The sequence below is a fragment of the Schistocerca serialis genome, chromosome 5, assembly GCF_023864345.2.
Source record: "Schistocerca serialis cubense isolate TAMUIC-IGC-003099 chromosome 5, iqSchSeri2.2, whole genome shotgun sequence".
Classification (NCBI taxonomy): Eukaryota; Metazoa; Arthropoda; class Insecta; order Orthoptera; family Acrididae; genus Schistocerca; species Schistocerca serialis.
The window spans coordinates 413,562,153-413,580,164 of record NC_064642.1 but is presented as its reverse complement, the minus strand read 5'-3'; the positions used below and the strand labels follow the sequence as shown (position 1 = coordinate 413,580,164).

The window sequence follows — 18,012 nt, the reverse complement described above, 5'->3', positions numbered from 1 at the left end:
TAGCTATTGTGGGCAGTACGTACATAAACATATGAATGTTAACCTTGCAAAATCACTATCGGAAGGTAGATTTATTTCGTATTTTAACGTTTTGTGAGGAAAACTGATCTTACAACCGTTTCCACACCAAAACTCAGTAACCAATTTATGTTTTGCCATATTTGAAAGTGTAAGCAGAGGGAATCTAGATAAACGGGATACGATCTACAATATGATAAGCACTTGACAACATTCGTCTGGTCTCAGCTACACACAATAAATAGGTGACATATCACAGAATACCTTAGTGACACGCATTGTTGTTGCGTGACAAGTTAAGATATAATATACTCTTTGCGGGACACCCACAACTGTTGCAAAAATTTTACATGACCGGTACGATTTTCTCCTAACCAATCAAGGTATAACCTGATGTTCACATGGGTCCCTTTAATGTTAATTAATTTTATGAAAAATCCCTCTTACTTTTCCTTGTTTTTTTGTAGCGTCTGAAGATAGGATTTACACCCCGAAACCCCGGGTCGTATGTTCGATTTTATCCAAATAAACTGGAGCGGATTTATTCATCATGAAAAAGGTTAAGATATGCTTGACGCCTGAAACGCAACTGTCTTCTCTTGTTATTACCTAGTGTACAAAATGTTTGTACTACGTATGAAAAATACGTGAAGATATTGACTCTGCTAGTGTAACTTACAGGTTAGGAGGCGCTAAAAATATGACTGATGACTCTCAAATTAAGTGGCACAATGTCGCTTCCACCTCTAAATTATCTATGTTATTGTTCTGTAACAGTACAAAACATATGTGGCTAAAACAATATGATGAGCAGGCAAGGCGGAAATAGTTTACAGATCCTCTTATGCCAAAATAAGGTTATGTTTGTGGTGGTCCACAAACGAACTTTCATCACCATTTTAAGTGGGAAGAAGATAATGCGCATCATTTTCAATATAACTGACGTCACTGAAGCTTTTATCTCCTTTATTTACCAGAATCAACTTCTAGATAATACCAGTATGTATAGCATGTTTATCTACCAACGTCATATTTCCCGACACTTTAGCACAACGATGCATACTAAAATTGGCGCCTTTTACGAGATATTTAATGCGGTGTGTCAGTTAGACTGCATAATTTTGTAATACGCAATCCTAGATGCGAAAAGCACCAAATACCATGAATTAGCTTTGTAAACAAACTACATTATCATGGTGGGTGTTCGGTTTGCTGCCAGCGACAACGATGGACACGGTTGCACACAGAGCAAAGTTAATCTCTGATCCCGAACGAAAATTCCATCCTTGCACCAAAATAAAATAGCACTTAAAATTTTCTGTATTATTTATCAGAATGCGTAAAGATTTATTAAACTACAGCAGAAAACAGACGTGTGTTACTTATAGGCTGATTTAATTTAAAATGTACGTACACGTGGCGATGACTGAGTAACTTATGCCGTCACACAGTGGAAACTATGTAACACTTCGTTTCATACGTGTGGGTAAGAAATGAAGGCTGCAACGATTTCAACTACGCATTCTTCCTTCGAGGATGTTATTCATGCGAAACAATCCTGATTCGGGAATGTCTATATTTGACAAACAATGTGTTGCAGGAATTGACTTGCACGTGCATTTATGTTGACTCGTGAAACATTACACGTTTGCACATAGTCAGCAAGTTAACTCCAGAAGCTGACAGTGTGTGTGCCATAAAGTGATAGAGGGTGTCAGCTACTGATCAGTAAATTAAGCTATTTCTCAAGTAGTTGACATGATGCAGAACTCAAATAGCATTAACAATCCTGTTGGAGGAACATCCGCAACGGAGCATTATATTGGAGGTTGAAGATTCCGCTTCAGTTGTAAGGTTCTTTTTAGTGGCTCTGAGCACTATGGGACTTAACATCGATGGTCATCAGTCCCCTAGAACTAAGAACTACTTAAACCTAACTAACCTAAGGACAGCACACAACACCCAGCCATCACGAGGCAGAGAAAATCCCTGACCCCGCCGGGAATCGAACCCGGGAACCCGGGCTTCTTTTTAGTTTTCAGTAATTAAAGGACGAACGGTGTCGGCATATAGTTATTACTAGACCACGGACTTTTAGGTCGTAAAAAAGTGTGTTTTAGGCACCTAAAATAGGCTCCTTCAGTACTTCATTTAGGCTATATAAAACCTAAAATAGGCTCTAATAAAAATGATGCAGAGAAAATAAAAATAAATTAAAATACACAGTGTTGACAATATGAACATCTTTAGTCATTAAAACAAGGAGAATGAATATTTGCACAGTTACAAAGCACAGCAATCTACAACATTAATGTTGAACATAACTCCAAATATTTTTGAGTTCCTGCAAGATAAAGATCTCCGTAAAAAAGATGTGGCAATGGTTTAATTAATACATTCGTAGTTTCACATATTCTGACCATAATTGGCTTCACAATAAATAACCAAAATCTTTTCTAGGTTTTCTAGTGAAAACCTGTGGCGCTTGTCAGTCAGAATCAATTTGTTCGCTGAAAAAGAACGTTCTACATCAACAGATGTGACAGGGACGTACTTCATTTTCGGCACATGTTGGACAGGAACGCTGCAGTCAGGAGTGCTGGATTTTCCACTAGTGTGTCGACAGCTGCACACAACTCCTTCAGGCCAGCGTTTTTCCGCAAAACCGTTTGCATTTCTGCCCGTACTTTTTCCCCTACTTCACATGGCGCTTCATTAATTTTCATTTTGACTTTTTCAAGCAAAGAAATATTGTCGTAGATAGGTCTCCCTGAGCCTTCTAATTGTGAAATTATTCTTGCCATGAATGTGTAGTGGGCCCTAATGTAAGATAAGTCCCGTTTTAAAGAAGAATCTTTGAGTAACTCCCGTATATTTTCAACCACCTTCTGGACAGCTGAGAGATGCGTACTATAGTATTCTGCTGCTATCAGCCACGTGCCCCAGCGGGTGACAACAGGCTCTGGCGGCAATGGGACATCTGGAAGCTGTTCTTCGAATGCCTGTATTATTGATGGTGCCTTAACAAAAATTTTCTTCATCACAGATATTACTTTAGGAAATTGTAGCCTTACTTTGCTATGCTGTTGATCCCATGCACTACACAAGTTACGTGCAGCATCAATGGGTAGAATACTTTTAATAGGTGAAACGCTGCTATCATATATGCAGCAGCATCAGTGACGGCCAGGAGCACCTTATTCTCATCCACTCCATTTGGGTATAGCACCTTAAGCCCATTGTTCACAAACTGTGCTATTGTTTGTTGGTTAGTTTTTGCAAGCTGTTTTGAGTAAATCAAATGAGCTCTGGATAGAGCATCTGGATCTAGCTTGCCAATACTCAGGTTTGCAGTGTAACGGCCAAGACTGTCAATAGTTTCATCCACAGAAATCCATATACAAGTTTCTCCAACATCGTCTCGGATTCTGTGCATTGCAGCATTGTAAGCTGAATCCACATAATTCTTACGTAAAGTTGACTCTGCAGGAATGGACTGATGGCAGTACTTCTCAAGAAAACCTCTGAAAATAGGGTTTTCTCGTTTCCGAAAGGGGATGTTTGCTGCCACAAGTGCATGACATAAATCACTGCAGAACTTGTTTTTTTTTCGGAGGATTCACCAGATTTATTGGTTAAAAGAGTTTGCTTCAATTTTGACGTTCGGTCAACATTAGCTTCATGTGCGATTCCATCTGTATGCTGAGTTAAGTGAGATTTCTTAACACTCGAAACCTAATACGAGAGAAAAGGGAAATGCAGTTTAGAATCGCATGTAAAGAGTATTTCATATTACTATAAAGGATAGCGATAAAAAAGAATCCTAAGTGACAGGAAAATAAGAAGTCTAAGAAAAACATCAACTAACCTCCTCGTTGCATGCTTGGCAGAAAATAATTTTCCCATCTGTTGTATAATGCGGAAAATCTTGCAGCCACTGCCTTATGAGTAGACTTTGAACTAGCTGTTTTGGGCATGGCGTAGTAGTCTCACACAGAAACTAGAATTTATTTCGCACTTAGAACATCAGTAACACTTAACACGTCGGTTACTGCGGTGCATGGGAGCGGTAGGGGAAGTACCGTACTCGTTGCTGGAAATATGGCACCTGACAGATGGCCGCCCCTTCTGAACAAGTGAATGGAATCTACCGGTGCTTCAGACGAAAACATCTCACCACTGGCAAATTATTTTTCGAACCGGAAAATTCACGTATAATACCTTTCACGAAACAGAGTAGTTTTTGGGCGCTAATGACCTCAGCAGTTGAGCGCCCTTAAACCCTACCCAAAAAAAAAAAAAAAAAAGAGTAGTTTGATAGGACTGCCTGTAGACAGCAGCGAGAAAATGCGCGAAGGGCAGTAATTTAGCTATAGAGGGCGTCTACGATTAACATTGTGATTTTTTAATCCGTGTTCAGCTTAAGGCCTATGAAACCGTTTCTTTGCGAAAATACACAGCTGGCCAGAATCCTACGACCGAAATATTTTCAAATATAACATTTAGTACTCCCACGTTCGATTCTAATGTGTAACTCAAATCTTTGACCGGTTCCCATTCGGTCACCGAAGTTAAGCACTGTCGCGCTCGGCGCGTACTTGGATGGATGACCATTCAACCGTGCCGAGTGCTGTTGGTAGTGAGGCAAGCAAAGGAATTGTAAACAGTCTCTAACGACCTTCGCCTTCGACGAGACGTAAAGCCCTAAGTTTGCTTCCTTTTTCTAATCTTTGAAAACACAAGAACTCTATGTCAGATTAACGAAATAGGTACTTTTTAGGATTTTGATGCCGAAATAGGCAAAATTAGGCGTCAACGTCGAAATACGCAATTCTAGTTCCTATAGAACTAACGGTATTCAGTTTAGTTAGTCATGAAACGCATAAGTACCAACTTATATGCAAATTGGAGCTTAGGAAAAAAATAGGTTCTAACCTAAAGATCCGTGATCTATTTTTTACATATGGATAATAAAACACCTATAAAGAGTATTTGGTATTAACAGGGATAGCGATATAAAAAAAGCGCATGAGCGCTTAACAACTAGCCACATTGCTGCACGCTGGACAGAAAATATTTTTTTTCCATCTGTCGTATAGTGTGGAAAAACTTGGAGCCACTGTCTTTTATGATGAAATAGGCACTTTTTAGAATATTAAAGCCGAAATAGGCACTAACGTCGAAATAGGCTTTTTTAGGTCCTATAGAATTAACGCTATTAAGTGTAAATAGTCATGAAACGCATAAGTACAAATTTTTATGCAAATAGGAACTCAGGAACAAAATAGGTTTTTACCTAAAATCCGCGGTCTAGTTATTACACCTGATGATGAGCGTGTAAGAGCCCGAAACCGGTTTTGCTTTAAATATTGAAAAATAAAAAGAACCTTCCAACTGAAACAGTTTCTTCAACCTCTACTTAAATAGTATTCTAACACCACACATAGACATCTCGGCACAGCCCTCCTGACGTCACACGACGCTCCCCTCCCCCCTTCTCACCGCTTGCTCCACCATTGTCCTTTCCCATGCTCACCTGATGGGAGGGACGAAACACTACCAGCAAGCCTCCGTATGAGCTCTAGTTTCACTGATTTGGTCGTGGCGGTCACATCTTGAGATGTATGTGAGTAGACGTTACATGTACCATGATTCCTTTTGAAATCTACAACTTACAATTTTAGTACTAGCCCTCCCTCTAATGAACAATGTCTCTCTTTTAGCGTTTACCATTGGATTTCGGTTAATATCTCCGTAACCCTGTCGTACTTACTAAACGAACGCGTCACGAAACGTGCTGCTCTTCTTAGGACATTCCTTATCTCCCCTGGTAAGAGCGCGAAGCTAACGAGCAATACTTTTTGCCGAGCGAGTCACTTGTAAGTTACTTCTTTCTTCGATGAATTGCATATCTTTAAGGTTCTTCCTTTGAATCTCAGACTGACATACGCTCTCCTACATGTAGTTTTATTTGGCCATTCCATTTTAGCTCACTTCGGATGATTTTTTCTAGATATTAACGGTTGTTACAGTGTCGAGTGATTTATCGCCGGAGGTATTATCAAAGACTAACAGTTGGTTCGATCTGAAAGGCACTACTTTACAGTTATTTAGGTTGAAGGTCTAACGTCAGATCCTGAACCAGGCATCATTCTTCTGCAGATCTTCTCGCTTTCCGCCGCTCTTTTCTGGCAATTCTTCTTTCAAGATAACGTCTGCAGCTTCCACGAATAGCCTCACGAAATCTCCACGGTTATACGCCAGATCATTTCAATGACTAATTGTCAAATGGCACATTTCCAGTTCTGATGCGTGTAACGAACATAGGAGCTATTACTTGGGCATTTAATAAAATGATTATGGTTAAGCCCACGTTTCTTTTTCCAGTATTAATATCTCTGTGGAAGTGCACTAAAACACCATCCTGCAGCATTATTAGGATGATTCTCAGACATTTACTTTCTCTTTCTGTCTGATTGTATGAAATGGTTCTCACGTCGGAGGGTGGCAACGTCGTACCATTCCATGCAAGATCGATCCCAGCAAAATACTGTCGTGCCTAAGCAATCTCCAACGCTAGGGTTGTGTGAGCGTTATCAAGCTGTCGTTCGAGTGAAAAAAAAATGGCTCTGAGCACTATGGGACTTAGCAGCTACGGTCATCAGTCCCCTAGAACTTAGAACTACTTAAACCTAACTAACCTAAGTGCTTCGCATGCAAAGGCAGCGCTTTGAAAATTATCTTGTGCGGTTACTTTATCATTAGTGAACAAGCGATACTGCACCTTTACTTGACTTCTTCTAGGTGGGCTTCGTAGCCTACAAGATTGTTAATTTAAAACAATACTTTATTAAGCACTGCTAGCTAAATTCAGCCTTCGCCCATTGTCACCTGCATTTACAAACATGACAACGCATCAAAACTAAATGTAAGTCAAAATAGAAAAGATTCTACAACTGTACTGGATATAACGTTTTCTCAAAAACAGTGTGGTTACTTACAACAGATGTACATACATCGTTCTCGTAAGTGGTAAAACATGGAAGTCGCATACCATGCATAATTTTGCATATCATCATTATCAATGTGCACGACCTAAAATAAAAAATGCAGGGAGTAAAAGTAGGTGCAAGAACAACAGTAATAATAGAGAGTAGGAAAACACACATAACTATGAACAATGGAAAGACAAATCTAGCCATAGGAACCCACAAATCACGTGCACAGAGCTGTTTGCAGTTTGCCACATGTGTAGTTTTTTCACCGGTGTATGTATGTGAACCTGATTTATTTGTTTGGCTGTGACAAGAAAAGTCCAAATTCGAAAGAAGGATCGTAAATGAAACACAGAACTTAGTTGAAAGCATGCTTTTTATGAACACAAACATAACAGCCAAAACAGAAGTGAACTACTGGTCAGAGAGTGCAGTTATTTATACAGACATCGAAAATTCCAGAATATACAAACGCTGCATACATGAGAAATTCCAAAACCCTTTCAGAAATGATAAATACAAAATAACAACTGCGGGTGGTCGAGTTTGAAACAGCGTTACGCGCACTGCTATTCCAAAACCCTTTCAGAAATGATAAATACAGAAAACAACTGCGGGTGGTCGAGTTTGAAACAGCGTTACGCGCACTGCATTCGTGACAATATTAATGAGATACGTTACTACATCTTAAGTATGCTTGTAAATGTACGACGAAATATGTACTGTGAGACTGTATGTGGACAATAACCTAAAATCTCTGACTGTACACACTTTGAAAGACAATTCCAAATTTTCCCGCACGCTGGAAAGATATGTTGCAAGTACAAACAGCTGTCTTTATGAGTAATTTGTGGATAGATTTTCAGAGGTTTTTATTCCGATGTCCATGGCGATTTTTTTGAAGTTTACTATTACTGTTTTTTTCGCACATACTATTACCCCATGCATATTATTCGTATATATTAAGTCACTTACACTGACAATCATCCTATTGGTAACTGTGCATGGCATCCGAATGTGTTATAAATTACGAGGACTCTTCTTTTAGGGAAAACTACATCTTCCGTAATCGTAAAAATTTTACATTTTAACTTCCATTTAATTCTATTGGCCTATTATGTTTGTAAATGTCCTTGAGAATGAAAGTCTTTCAAAACTAGCTAGAAGCGGTTCACACAGGTATACATACAAATAACATTCTGGTGGAAACGATGTGATTCTTCAAATACGTTTATTCGTCATCAACGTGATGCTTGGCGCAAAAACAAAATTTTTACAAGGAAACATATGTAATTTGCTTGATTCAGTAGAGTTCTATCTGAATAATAGAATTCTGTGATAGCGATGTACGAACTTTAGTGACGGTAGATAGGAGGTGTCTGTTGATGGTCACAAATCTAAAGTAAATAAAAGTACAACTTTTGAACTCTTTATTAAGCTACTGGTTTCGATGTTACGTTACATCTCCATCAGTCGCCTACACAAACAACAAAATAATCAAGTGCAACACGCTACGGTCGCAGGTTCGAATCCTGCCTCGGGCATGGATGTGTGTGATGTACTTAGGTTAGTTAGGTTTAATCAATTCTAAGTTCTAGGCGACTGATGACCTCAGAAGTTAAGTCGCATAGTGCTCAGAGCCATTTGAACCATTTTTGAACCAAGTGTAACAGTCATCAATAATGAAGACGGCAATTATGTGATGAGCGAACAATAGTTCGGGACAAGTGTATATTGCCAACGGTCACATAATAGGTAAATAAGAATCAGATAATATAACGGGGATGTTAAAAAAATAATTGCCAAAATTCAATCGTGCAGTACTCAAGAATGGACCGCACTAGTGTCTCATATGTGGTCTCCTTTACAAATGGACCACACCTTCCTGAAAGTCTCCCTTTAAACCGTAGTCGACCATTCGTCTTTCCCACTTCAATCCTTACATGCTCGTTCCATTTCATTTCGCTTTGCTGTATTACGCCTGGATATTTACGCGACTTGACTGTGTAAAGTACTACACTGCTAATGCCGTATTTGATCATTGTGGGATTTTTTCCCTATTCAAGTAAATTTTTCTACATTTAGAACCAGCTGCCATTCATCACTCATACTAGAAACTTTGCCCAAATGATCTTGTATTCTCTTGAAGTCATCCACCGACGACGTCTTTCCGTTCACCACAGCATTACAAGCAAACACTCACAGATTACTGCTATCCCTGTCCGTCAGATCGTATATGTGTACAGAAAATAGGAGCGGTCCTATCACACTTCCCTGGAGCATACCTGACGATACCCCTGTCTCGAGGTATCAGTATGTTGTAGGGAACACGTGACGGTCAGTAACGGTTGGGTCCATTGACCAATAATTTGAGGTCAGGACTCAGTCTGCTCAGTTTAAGCACACAGAGGTATAGATCTGGCGTCAGTTCGCAGATTGCCTTGCCACCAGACAACAGCCCGCGGGTAAGTCGCTTAAGTGCATAGGCTGCTACATGGACATACACCACTGAAAGCGCTATATGCCATGCAGTTGGGTAGACTAAGTGCGTAAACATTCATAGCAGCGCTGTCAACCTGAACATACTTGCACCTGATAATCATTACTGTTTTATTTGTCAGTTGAGGTCGGATATGCAAGAAGAGCAATACCAAGTACTATCACATCTAAAGCAAATAGTTATTTGAGAGATTTGCTGTGATGGCTATAAGCAGCTATTCTATTACTAACGATATTGTTACCCTTCGTAGTGGGTAATTATTAATATAAGAGCTGTAATTTTATTTTTGCAGACTTAAGACTTGCTACAAAAGTCCTGGTGCCAACAAAGACCGCGTATATTCTATATTACCTTTTAACGTGGAAATATTTACAAAATAAATCCTGTACATCATGCTTTTATCGTCATTTTAACTAGAGGTGTTTGTTGTTTGTTACAGAATGAAACGTCATCGTCCTCATCATCATCGCTGTGGCCTGAAACCGCAGGTTAGTTGGCAGTGCCTTCTCATTCATCTTATTTAACCATAACATCGTCTTCCTGAAAAGATACACTTTCGTACTCTGTGTTTGGCCCTCCCACTTTCTTGACAGGCGTTCTTTAGTTTATCTATTTGCTCATGTTACTACTTTCATTCCGTAATTGTCTTTAAAAGCACGCTCCACAGATCTTTCTCGCATAGTTGCGCTCTTGATTGTGATACTTTTTGCTACCTTAAAAAATCCATTAAACCTTTTGCATTCTACTTGTATTCACTCTCATACGTACTTCTTTTTTACTTTTAATTGCTTAACTTTTGGCACATTTATGCATGGCTCCATGATTATTTCTTCTATTTGGCCTACAACGGTTTTAATCTTTTTCCTTCTTAATCTCGCCCATTGAAAACGACCCATTCGGTTCTTTGTTTAGACTAGTTACTTTAAATTACCATACCTTCTTAATCTAGGTTTAGCACAAATCAATACCAGACTGCTTCATTTGAAGTTGGTGTTATAACTCCTTTCACTTCACGTTTCTTAAGAGCAATACTGACTTTCCTTGTAGAACAATTATATCCTTACCGATTATTTGCATAGTCATGAATCTGATACATGGAACAAAACAGTGTTCTAGAGCATGCATTTCAAAGGAACGCGTTTATCCCAAAGGCATTTGCTTATGTTACTACACTACTTGCCATTAAAACTGCTACACCAAGAAGAAATGCAAATGACAAACGGGTATTCATTGGACCAATATATTATACTAGAACTGACATGTGATTACATTTTCACGCAATTTGGGTGCATAGATCCTGAGAAATCAGTACCCAGAACAACCACTTCTGGCCGTAATAACGGGCTTGATACGCCTGGGCATTGAGTCAAACAGAGCTTGGATGGCGTGTACATGTACAGCTGCCCATGCAGCTTCAACACGATGCCACAGATCATCAAGATTAGTGACTGGCGTATTGTGACGAGCCAGTTGCTCGGCCACCATTGATCAGACGTTTTCAGTTGGTGATAGATCTGGAGAATGTGCTGGCCAGGGCAGCAGTCGAACATTTTCTGTATCTAGAAAGGACCGTAAAAGACCTGCAACATGTGGGTTTCGCAGGGATCGAATGAAGGGTAGAGCCACGGGTCGCAACACATCTGAAATGTAACGTCCACTGTTCAAAGTGCCGTCAATACGAACAAGAGGTGACCGAGATGTGTAACCAATGGCACCCATACCACCACGCAGGGTGATACGCCAGTATGGCGATGACGAATACACGCTTCCAATGTGCGTTCACCGCGATGTCGCCAAACACGGACGTGGCCATCATGATGCTGTAAACAGAACTTGGATTCATCCGAAAAAATGACGTTTTGCCATTCGTGCACCCAGGTTCGTCGTTGAGTACACCATCGCAGGCGCTCCTGTCTGTGATGCAGCGTCAAGGGTAACCGCAGCCATGGTCTCCGAGCTTATAGTCCATGCTGCTGCAAACGTCGTCGAACTGTTCGTGCAGATGGTTGTTGTCTTGCAAACGTCCCCATCTGTTAACTCAGGGATCGAGACGTGACTGCACGATCCATTACAGCCATGCGGATAAGATGCCTGTCATCTCGACTGCTATTGATACGAGGCCGTTGGGACCCAGCACGGCGTTCCGTATTACCCCCCCCCTGAACCCACCAATTCCATAGTCTGCTAACAGTCATTGGATCTCGACCAACGCGAGCAGCAATGTCGCGATACGATAAACCGCAATCACGATAGGCTACAATCCGACCTTTATTAAAGTCGGAAACGTGATGGTACAGATTTCTCCTCCTTACACGAGGCATCACTACAACGTTTCACCAGGCAACGCCGGTCAACTGCTGTTTGTGTATGAGAAATCGGTTGGAAACTTTCCTCATGTCAGCACGTTGTAGGTGTCGCCACAGGCGCCAACCTTGTGTGAATGCTCTGAAAAGCTAATTATTTGCATATCACAGCATCTTCTTCCTGTCGGTTAAATTTCGCGTCTGTAGTACGTCATTTTCGTGGTGTAGCAATTTTAATGGCCAGTAGTGTATAAATCTGTGTGCTGCTAATAATTTTCTGCTGGTGAACGTCTGTCTGTCGCTATCATACAGCCAGGATATCGTATTTGGTACAACTGCTTCCGCTTTATTTCATCTAAAGCATTTCTTTTACTGATGCTCTGATGACTAAACTGCTTATACTCCACTTATCTTGAGATAAATATGTTTGGATATAGACTTCATGTTATTCAGTTTTTGCTGTACACACGTTTTATCATCGCTGTCTATCGACAAATCATATGCGGAGAAAAGAGGTATACATTCGATATTTCTATCGTTCTACCCGTAACAGTGACGTATGAATGGGATACAGTTAGCTGCCTTGTTTTGTATTGAATCATCGTGAGAATAATGCACCATGGCCAATCTCTGACAAGGCTATAATAGTTTCATTTCCTTCTGTTGCAATTGCTCTGCATTATATGACTTTAGTTATTGAAAAGGAAAAAAGTGTCGGAAAACTAGTATTTGACAGTCCATCGGCTTTCACTTCAAAATCTCTGACTGGATATGGAAAGGTAACAAAATAAGCAGCGTCCTTTCCAAAGGAACCACCCTGCCGTATGCCGCAATCATTATAGAGATACCACCGAATTCCGGTATCTGGGTGGCTGGGCGGAAACCGAGCACCGCTATCACAGAGTGCGAGTACAGTGCCTTAACCAGTGGGCCAACTCACTGGGTGATTGTCACTAAGGGAATATAGTAACTCGATCTGTGCACATGCATCGGATTATCTTACGGATACTGGTAAAAGCAAATGTATAAACGATGAGAGACAAAAATGACATCATTTTTTTCTCTAATTAACACTTTGAGTGCCAGCCATATGTGCAAATCTGCTTACCCCACAGCCGGCTCAATTCTTCAGTCTCCTTCATTCAGTACCGGCCACTTTTACAGTACTTCGTCCCTTTGGTGCAGATTCAGGAATAATATATTTTTCTTAGACAGGAATACAGCTTGTTATTTCCTTTTCAAAAACATGTCACTTACGGGGACCTGCTATGTAGCACTTCATCACCACAATTAAAATTAAAGGAGCTGATTTCTGGTAGGGAAAAGAAACTGTCTTTGCAGGTTATAGACTATTTATGTATACAAACGGCAGAGTTTATGTTATATGAAGAGATCGTGACCATCTTGCACGTTTTCTCCCACTTCTACTTGATGTCTGCGAACGCTTCAGAGATTCTAAGGGCCATGCAGCAGCAAATGGCATCGTACTTTAACTGTCTTTGCTCGATTCTGAAATAATATGTATATGTTGAACGAATATGAATGAATTTAGCGGAAGTGTGAAGAAATTAGAAAAAGAAATATCACAATAAATTATCTGATCTGAGAACGTGTGTAGGAAGTATACAGGATGTTTCCGTAAGAGCGTGCAAATTTAACAGAACGTAGAGGATGCTCCACCGAAGAATTTGAGGTAGAGAACCTGGCGTCGTAGAAGCAGATTTAAGTAGATAATAGGAATAAAATCACATCACTGTGCACTTTTTTATTCATATTCGTTACAGTTAACTGCAAATACCATCATCGAAGAAATGAACGTATATTTGTGCTGTGTCTTACAAAATGTGCTGAAACTGACGGCCATCAACCTCAGAGCAAGATTCTGACGCACCCTGGCTTGTTCCGAATCACATCACAGGCAGCTGCAATTCTGGCAACTAAGTTCATCTCCGTATCCACTGGGGGGTCTCATTCACAAGTGACGTTTAGATATCCCCATAAGAAATAATCAAAGGGATCAAATGGTTCAAATGTCCCTGAGCACTATGGCACTTAACTTCTGAGATCATCAGTCCCCTAGAACTTAGAACTACTTAAACCTAACTAACCTAAGGACGCCACACACATCCATGCCAGAGGCAGGATTCGAACCTGCGACCGTAGCGCTCGCGCGGATCCAGACTGTAGCGCCTAGAACCGCTCGGCCACCCCGGCCGGCTAATCAAAGGGATCCAGGTCAGGCGACACCGCAGGCCATGGAATAGGACCTCCCCTTCCAATCCAGCGACCAGGAAATACAGCATTGAGATGGTTGCGGACATTCACAGGTGAGGCGGCGCACCTTCATGTAGTATCCACATCGTCTCACGAACAGCCAAGAGTACGTTCTCCAACAACTTAGGCAGAACTCTTTGCTCGAACCTCAAGTACATGTGGCCATTCAGACGGCCAGGTAGAAGATATGGACCAACGTGACTGTTGCCCACAATGGCGGCCCAGATATTCATAGCAAAACGTACTTAGGGGTGTGACTCTACTACAGCTTTAGGGTTTTTCTCATACCACATACGGCTATTTTTACTGTTGGAATACCATCACTGTCAAATGAGGCCACGTCAGTAAACAGCACGATTTGGAGGAAATCTGGTCTATCAATCCATTGCTGGAGCAACCATCACACAATGCGACCCTTGGTGCAAAGTCAGTCACAAGCATTGCACAGACTCGACGTGGGTGATATGGATGTAATTGTTGTTCGTGGAGTACTCGCCACACGCTAGTATGTGCAGCGCCCGTTTCACGTGCAATACTACGAGTACTTGTAGTGGGGTCCGCTGCAACACGTTCCGGCACCTCCTCTTCAAAATCGGGTGTGCGAGTGGTCCTCATCTTGCCGGGTCCCTCTTTTCTGCATTCCGGTGAACCAATCTCTCGCATACGTCGATAGAGAGAAATAAACACTCGTCGTGCCGGATGATGCCTGTTAGGAAATCTTTCCCTGTACAGTCTCTCAGCAGGGAAAGCATTGCTATGTACTTCCCCATACACAAGGTGCATGTCAGTGAGTTCTACGAAACTGTCCCCGTACTGCTCCATCGTATCGTACTGTATGTCACAGAATAGCGCTAAGTAATGAATGGGTCAGTCGTTAATTCATAGCACATTCGGTCATGTGGACAATGTATATACGATACAACAGATGGTCAAGTAAAGTAAACAAAACTTGGATCATGACTTCCTACTAAGCAGACTCATCCTCCTTGTTTCCTTGCAGCATGTTACTTGTAAATAAGCTGGAAAACAGTAATGATAAACAAAGTTATAGACAAGTTTACTTCCATTTCTAAGTTGGCTTCTACGACCCCAGGTTCCCTACCTCAAATTGTTCAGTGAAGCATTCTCTATGTCCTGTTACATTTTTGCACGCTCTTACGGAAACACCCTGTATGAGAAAAATATAAAAAATTGCTGCAGTTATCTTACCTGATCCTGATTCTGCGGAAGTTGGATCTTCATCCGTGTCCTCACCATCAGAAATATTACTCATCTTCCGATTCTTCACGAATGCGGAGAATTTCAGCGTCAATCAATGGGCTACTGCTTGATAGTTACTTCGAATAAGAATACGCTCGCGCTGATGTCTCACAGTCGACTGCCTCTAGCGTTGCCAACCTTTCACCTAACTGGATCGCATAATTGGATTGAAATTATCGTGCATTTCGTTGAGCGATCGTACACATGTATAATCTACAATATAAAATCCGTAGGGACCCTGTCCTGGACTTTTTGCTGCAGGTGACCTGTGTAACGGCTTCCAGGGGAAACAAAATGTTCATTTTCAATATGTCGCGTAATTATTGACTGAATTTAGGAATTTAACATGCTATCTAAATTTTCTCATTAAAAGTAATTCAAGTTTAACACGGTAAGACAAGTATTATTGTACAATTAAAGCTAAGTATTTGCCTTGCATCTGATGGCGTTCAAATATTCCAGTTTTGTTCATCCGTTACTCGAAAATGATAACACTTAGCGACTTCCACCAAACTTCACGTATAAGTTCAAACCTTAACGAAACTTTTTCTCGCTGACAGCCCACATAAGATGATGGAGGGAAAAAAGTTTATCGCTTACAACATTTTCGCTGTTCATGTGGTCAAACTTCAGCATTTGCCATGACGTTTTAATTTTTTGCTTCTTTACTGCTAATGCTGTTCGCAACACACTGTGCAAACAGGATCTACATACACTCTGTGATCAAAAGCATTCGGACGCCTGGCTGCAAATGACTTAAAAGTTCGTGGCGCCCTCCATCGGTAATGCTGGAATTCAGTATGGTGTTGGCCCACCCTTAGCCTTGATGACAGCTTCTACTCTCTCAGCTATTCGTTCAATCAGATGTTGGAAGTTTTCTTGGGGAATGGCAGTCCATTCTTTACGGAGAACTGCACTGAGGAGGGGTATCGATGTCGGTCGGTGGGGCATGGCACGAAGTCGACGGTCCAAAACGTTCCAAAGATGTTCTATAGGATTCAAGTCAGATCTCTGTGCAGGCCAGTCTATTACAGGAATGTTATTGTCGTGTAACGACTCCGCCACAGGCCGTGCATTATGAACAGGTGCTCGATCGTATTGAAAGATGCAATAGCCATCCCCGAATTCCTCTTCAACAGTGGGAAGCAAGAAGGTGCTTCAAACATCAATGTAGGCCTGTGATGTGATAGTGCCACGCAAAACAACAAGGGGTGCAAGCCCCCTTCATGAAAACCACGACCACACCATAACACCACCGTCTCCGCATTTTACTGTTGGTACTACACACACTAGCAGATGATGTTCACAGGGCATTAGCCCTACCCACACCCTGCCATCGGATCGCCGCATTGTGTACCGTGATTCGTCACTCCACACGACGTTTTTCCACTGTTCAACCGTCCAATGTTTACGGTCCGTACACCAAGCGAGGCATCGTTTGCATTTACCGGCGCGATGTGTGGCTTATAAGCAGCCGCTCGACCATGAAATTCAAGTTTTCTCACCTCCGGCCTATCTGTCATAGGACTTGCAGTGGAACCTGATGAAGTTTGTAATTCCTGTGTGATGGTCTGGATAGATGTCTGCCCATTACACATTACGACTCTCTTCAGATGTCGGCGGCGCGGGATTAGCTGAGCGGTCTGAGGCGCTGCAGTCGTGGACTGTGCGGCTGGTCCCGGCGGAGGTTCGAGTCCTCCCTCGGACATGGGTGTGTGTGTTTGTCCTTAGGATAATTTGGGTTAAGTAGTGTGTAAGCTTAGGAACTGATGACCTTAGCAGTTAAGTTCCATAAGATTTCACACACATTTGGACATTTTTTAGATGTCGGCGCTCTCTGTCAGTCAACAATCGAGGTCGGCCTGTACGCTTTTGTGCTGTACGTGTCCCTTCACGTTTCCACTTCACTATCACATCGGAAACAGAGGACCTAGGCATGTTTAGGAGAGTGGAAATCTCGCGTACAGACGTATGACACAAGTGACACCCAATCGCCTGAGCACGTTCGAAGTCCGTGAGTTCCGCGGAGCGCCCCATTCTGCTACCTAATATGAACAAGGTTTGCTTCTTGGGGTGTCCAGATACTTTTGATCACATAATGTATATCATTGAATGTATCTGCAAAATTATATCATTGTACGGCACACAGTGATAGACACTTAGACGTGTCAAAAACTAGTTTCCGCTTACATTAGCGTGAGTAAAACTTCAACATAAGGCGTGACGTTTTAATTTATCATTTCTTTACTACTAATGCCATTAGCAACACGTTTTGCATACAGTATCCACGTATACCACTGAATGCAGTTGCAACATAATACCACCGTGCAGCAAACAGCTCAGGCGATATGACGTCAGAAATAATGACACGCGTCAAAAACGCGGTTCTGCTTAAAATGAAGCGCATATTACCTAACCTGAAATTTCCCAGTATTTCGTAATGAGATCACTTAGTGACTTCCAACAGACTTGAAGTATAATTTGAATTCTTTTTTAAACTTTTTCTCACTTACATGATCATCGTCAAGAGTAAATGAATTAGAGCGCTGTTATGATTGTTGCAATGCATTGTGAAGAAATCGTGGCCGACCTCTGTCGGGGCTCTATACTGGAACCACGTAAAAACGGACGGGTCCGATTATTTCACGTCAACGTCTCCACA

The 18,012-nt window shown here is 41.4% G+C and overlaps 1 protein-coding gene across 1 annotated transcript in view; it reads left to right on the top strand.

Moving 5' to 3' along the window:
* LOC126481393 (fork head domain-containing protein crocodile-like) overlaps nucleotides 1-18,012 on the top strand; it is a 646,438-nt gene that overhangs the window by 490,092 nt on the left and 138,334 nt on the right. The window contains exon 2 of the mRNA XM_050105121.1: nucleotides 9,953-10,001. The gene's annotated coding sequence lies outside the window, so the exon portion shown is untranslated. The remainder of the gene's footprint in view (nucleotides 1-9,952; nucleotides 10,002-18,012) is intronic.